Raw genomic sequence first — 5,471 nt, 5'->3', positions numbered from 1 at the left:
AGGAAGCCAACCAGCCACTCCCTGCCTGTCTGCTTCTCTCCTCTCTCTCAGGCCTCCTCCCTTCTCTCTCCACTCAGCAGCCCCAGGCCAGGCCTTTGCCCTTGTCTTCAGGACTGTGGCGGTGTGCTCCCGCTGGGGCACCAGGTCCCTGTACCCGTGATTTAGCTTCCGATGTGCAGTCGCCAGGTTTGCACGTGTCTCTCTCCTGCCCGCTGTTCCTCGGGATTCCTCCACGATGCCCACTGCCTGCAAGGAAAAGGCCGCTTCCTTGCTCTAGTTAGAGATGGGCATTATTTGCCCCCTCCTGCTTTCCGCAGGGCCGTCCCCCCCACCCCCGCTCGTGTGCCATTCCGTACCTTTTATGCTTCCCACAGTCTGGGTTTGGTCAGCCCGTGGGGCTTTGCTTGAAATTCTCCCAGCACATACTTTTCACTCAAGTCACCTCCTTCTCCTTCTCCTGCCTCTTCCTTTTCCTTTTCTCCTTCTTCAATTCTGGGGATTGAACCAGGGGTGTTCTAGCACTCACCTGCATCCTAAGCTCTTTTAAATTTTTCAGACAGGATCTTGTTAAGTTGCTGAGGCTGGCCTCAAACTTGCAATCCTCCTGCCTCAGCCTCGAGAGTCACTGGAATTACAGGTGTGCTCCAGCACATGGGGCCTCAACCCATCTTCCCAACTATTCCTTTTCCAGATCCTTGAGTATTCCTCCAGCAAGGAGCTGTTTTCCAATCTCCAGAGGGCCTCCCCAGTGGGGCTAGGCATCCCCAGAGCTCTTCCATCTCTTGTGCTCTCTCACAGCAGTGTACAGACCATTTATCTGTTCGCGTTTCTTTCTCTGTACTAGGAGTGATGTGTGTTTTGCCATGTTAAAATTCTTGTGAGTCTAAGTGAAATAAGCCAATCCCCCAAAACCAAAAAACCAAAGGCTGAATGTTCTCTCTGATATGAGGATGTTAACCCACAATAAGGGGGGTGGGGAGAATAGAAGTTCATTGGATTAGACAATGGGAAATGAAGGGAAGCGGGGATGGGAACAGGAAAGACAGCAGAATGAATCGGACATGACTTTCCTATGCTCATATATGAATACACGACCAGTGTAACTCCACATCATGTTCAACCAAAAGAATGGAAGTTAGACTCCATGTACGTGTGGTATGTCAAAATATACTCTACTGTCATGTATATCTAAAAAGAACAAATTTAAAAACTTAGACACAAAAATCCTTAATAAAAATTAGCAAATTGTAAAAAACAAATGATTCCTGTGAGCCTAAATTTTAATGTATTTGTGACTATTTTTTAATATTTATTTTGTAATTGTAGTTGGACACAGTAACTCTGTTTATATTTTTATTTATTTTAGTTGTTGAAATTCCTTTATTTTATTTATTTATATGTGGTGCTGAGAATCGAACCCATTGTCTCACACATGGCAGGCAAGTGCTCTACCCCTGAGCCCCAGCCCCAGCCCAGATGTGACTATGTTTTGACAGCGCTAACTCCATTTTGACCTTTCCCTGTAACAAGCTGTGAAGGAGCCAAGCAGCTAGCTGATAGCCATCTGGACAACAGTGTACCCATATGCAAATAAGGTAGTTGCAGACCAGAACTTTTCCTTCTAAATTTGACATGTGGAAGCTGAGATATACACCTTCTAGGACTATAGATACCAGAGCCTTCAGATTGCTATCGGAGACACATCTTGCTGTGACTCTACTTTGCAAGTATTTGCTCTGAAATGGCATTGTCTGTTGGAGGCTCTGCTCAGCAATAAGTCTTGCTGCATTGTTGACAACCTGATGATATTCTGGGCCCTTGTCATTTTGGAGGGAATGGTCCCCTGGTACAGGGGTGCTCAACCACTGAACCACATCCCCAGCCCTTTTTATATTTTATTAGAGACAGGGTATCACTGAGTTGTTGAGGGCCTCGCCAAGTTGCTGAAGCTGGCCTTGAACTCACAATCCTCCTGCCTCAGCGCCCTGAGCTGCTGGGATTACAGGCATGCACCACCATGCCCGGCCCATTTGGACAATTTCTTCCATGGATCTTACAGGGCATAAGACCTGCCATGAATCTGAGGCAGTTCAAAGGCCCCTTCACCCTGATGCTTGCAGTCATGCCAGAAAGATTTCAGATGTGTTGCTCAGAATAATAGGCAAGGGTTTATTAGAAAAGATATGGAAGGGGAATGGGGGACACTATCAAGGAAGAGAAGAGAGTGGGTCCTCTCAGAGAGGAGAGGAACAGTGTGCCTCTCCTGCCCTCTAGTTTTATGGACAGAGGGGAGGTCCAGGGAAATTTCCAGAGAGCCCTGCCTAGGTCCACCTCTTGACTTTTGACTGTCAGCAGGATGATATCAGACTTTCAAGTCCCCATTACATATGACAACTCCAGGTTGATTGGCCCAAGCTGATCAGATCTAATCAGAACCTGTTCTTATAGATTTTATGGTTAGAGGGCAATTACCCTTATGTCCCTGAGTTCTGGGATCTGATCTGTGTAAGGGTCACAAAATCCCCCTCCCCTTTCAGAGTCATGTGTGTTTTTAAATTTTGTTTAGAGTTTTTAAATTTTTTTTTAGTTATCAATGGAGCTTTATTTTTATTTATTTATATGCATTGTTGAGAATTGAACCCAGAGCCTCCCACATGCAACCGCTCTACCACTCAGCCCCAGCCCCAGCCCCAGCCTGCGTGTGTTCTTTATGGGCATTTTGGGCCTGCATTTCTCCTGCAGAGAATAGTTTGCTGAGGAATGTGACACATCCTGTCAACTTAAGCCAGGCACTGCTTCACGTAAATTACTATGGAAGGTTTTCGGGGCTAGGGTCTCACCCATTAAAAAAATAAAAAGCATGTGAGGGTCAGCATGGTGGGCCCAGTTTATAAAACTCTTCCCATAACCCCTCCGGTTCCCACCGTTCACATCTATCTGTTCCCTATCAGATGCTCCGTGTTTGGTTCCTGACTAGCGCTGTTCTCGCGTGATTTACTCATTTTTGGCTATGTTTTCATATGTTCCTTTAGCTTATTTTTTTTATCCTGCTTTTCTGTATATTCCAAAAAGCTACTTAATTTGGAACTGTCATTTGTTTTATTCAGCATGTCATTTCATTAGACGTCTGTCCTTTAAAAAAAAAAATTAGTTGTAGTTGGACACAATATCTTTATTTTATTTTTTATGTGGTGCTGAGGATCGAACCCAGGGACTCGCACGTGCTAGGTGAGCACTTTACTGCTGAGCTGCAGCCCCAGACCATGTCTGTCCTTCTTGAGTTTAAATTGTCACCAATATTAGGGAACCGGACCACCCTTGTCAGTCTGATGTGACAAATTGGCACAGAAAGCAGGGGATCTTTGTTTAAATTTTAATTATGCTAAGGGGCGTTCTATACTCAGAAATTCCCTGAAGTCCCCTCATTTGCTGACTATTCAAGGGTGAGGCAGTCGCAGCTCCTGCGGGGCACCGCTGCTCCTCAGCGCCCTTTCCTTGTCTGCTGCAACACTCTGTCCACCAGAGCGTGTCCTTCAGACCTCAGTCCACAGGAGCTGATGGAGTCATTCCTGGGAGTGGGTATCTCACTCCTGTTCTTTTCTTCCCTGGGGACCGGGAGCATTGCCTCATTCAGGGAACCGCAGCTTGGCATGAGGCAGTAGACCAGAGAAGCAATTCACGAGACTTTCTGATTAAATATTATTGGAAAAGCCAGGGATGGTGGCGCACGCCTATAGACCAGTGGCTCGGGAAGCTGAGGCAGGAGGATGGCAAGTTCAAAGTCGGCCTCAGCAACTTAGTGAGGTCCTAAGCAACTTATCAAGAACCTGTCTCAAAAAATAAACAGGGCTGGGGCTGGGGCTCAGCGGTAGAGCACTTACCTGGCATGTGTGAGGCACTGGGTTCGATTCTCAGCACCGCGTATAAATAAATAAAATAAAGGTCTATCAACAACTAAAAAAAATTTTTGAAAATAAAATAAATACATAAATAAATTAAAAGGGCTGGGGGTGTGGCTCAGTGGCTATGTGCCCCTGGGTTCAATCCCTGGTATAAATAAATACAACTGGAAAAAGGTTTTTAGGGCTAGGGCCTCACCCATGCTGGGCAGGTGCTCTACCATTGAGCTACACCCCTGGCCTTACTATTTGAAATTTTAACAGAAGCCATCAAAGACAGGCCAAGATGTATAACTTTGTGACTGCTATTGAAGCCCTCCTACCTTATTTCTTTGGTTAAGTTATAGGTGGCATTCGTATTTGTGCTTCCTATTGCTGCAAAATCTTCATTTTCTCCCTCCTACCTTTTTTAAAATTAATTAAGCCTGCTTCAATTATGGAAATGTGTTCAGAATGGCCCTTCCAGGTTTTTTGTTTTGTTTGGTACTGGGTATTGAACCCAGGGACACTTAACCACTGAGCCACATCCCCAGTCCTTTTTTGTATTTTATTTAGAGACATGGCCTCACTAAGTTATTAAGTCTGGCTTTGAACTTATGATCCTCCTGCCTCAGCCTCCCAAGTTGCTGGGATTACAGGTGTGCACTACTGTGCCCTGCCCCCTCCCCCAGGGTTTTAACTCCAGAGGACACTTAGAGGACTCTGGGTAAACAACTACAAATAAATAAATAAATAAATAAATAAATAAATAAATTTAAAGGACATTCCAGAAGTACAGTTAATAACTCATCCTAGAGAAATGACACTGATACTTAAGATTATCTCCCTATATCTATACAGAGGAGTACCTCCACGTTGCCCTTTATTACACTGGTGTGTGAGTTCCTTGAAAGCAGCAACAAGGCCGGTCTGCTCCTGGCACCGTGCCCGGCACAGGGATGCACCCATACATGTGGTTGAGTTGAAATCTGCATGGGCCAAGCGTATGTAGGCGGTGAGGATGAGGAAGCCTGATTGTGGTCTCACTAAAGCTGGGTGTCCAGTTCCTCTCACCTCTGAAATGCAAATCTGGGGCGACTAGCCTTTGCATAAAGAGCAGGAAAAAGAGCAGTCTAAAGACTGCCAAGGCCTGGGGCTGGTATTCATCTTGCCAAGGGCTCTCTGGGTCCAGCCCAGACCAAAGCTGACGCCAGGCGAACTGCAGGCTTCTCCTTCCAGGTAGGTGCTTCCCGGCTCCTTTCTATGGAGTTAAAAGTAGCAGATGCCCCGCACAGAGATTTAGAGGGCGATCAACATCTGGAGCACAAGGAGGCAGGCTCGGGGATTAGATCACCCTACCTGGGACAAGGAGGAGGCAGGACTAGGGAGGTGGAGCTGGGAGAAAAGGGAGCAACACTTGGGAGGGGAGAGCGTAGGGGGGCCGGTGCAGTCACACGGGGTTGGCCGGAGAGGGCCAGGCCCCAGGGAAACCGGGAGTCCATCAGGACCGGGAGGCCTCTAGCGGCTACCGCAGGAGGCGGGCGAGCAGCCGGGAGCGGCGGGAGGGTACTTCCTGCCGGGGCCGCGGTCACC

The 5,471-nt window shown here is 47.0% G+C and overlaps 1 long non-coding RNA gene across 1 annotated transcript; it reads right to left on the bottom strand.

Annotated features, from left to right (window-relative positions):
• Window positions 1–4,711: 4,711 nt before the first annotated feature.
• On the bottom strand, window positions 4,712–5,465 carry LOC125618236. The gene is made up of 2 exons (XR_007349495.1): window positions 4,953–5,465; window positions 4,712–4,867 (listed from the first exon to the last, which is right to left on the bottom strand). It is a non-coding gene; the product is annotated as an uncharacterized LOC125618236 (long non-coding RNA).
• Between the last annotated feature and the right edge of the window lie 6 nt (window positions 5,466–5,471).

Source organism: Marmota marmota, unplaced genomic scaffold (assembly GCF_001458135.2).
Source record: "Marmota marmota marmota unplaced genomic scaffold, marMar, whole genome shotgun sequence".
NCBI lineage: Eukaryota > Metazoa > Chordata > Mammalia > Rodentia > Sciuridae > Marmota > Marmota marmota.
Note: the sequence above shows the minus strand (reverse complement) of the source record. Positions and strands in the feature narration are given on the sequence as shown.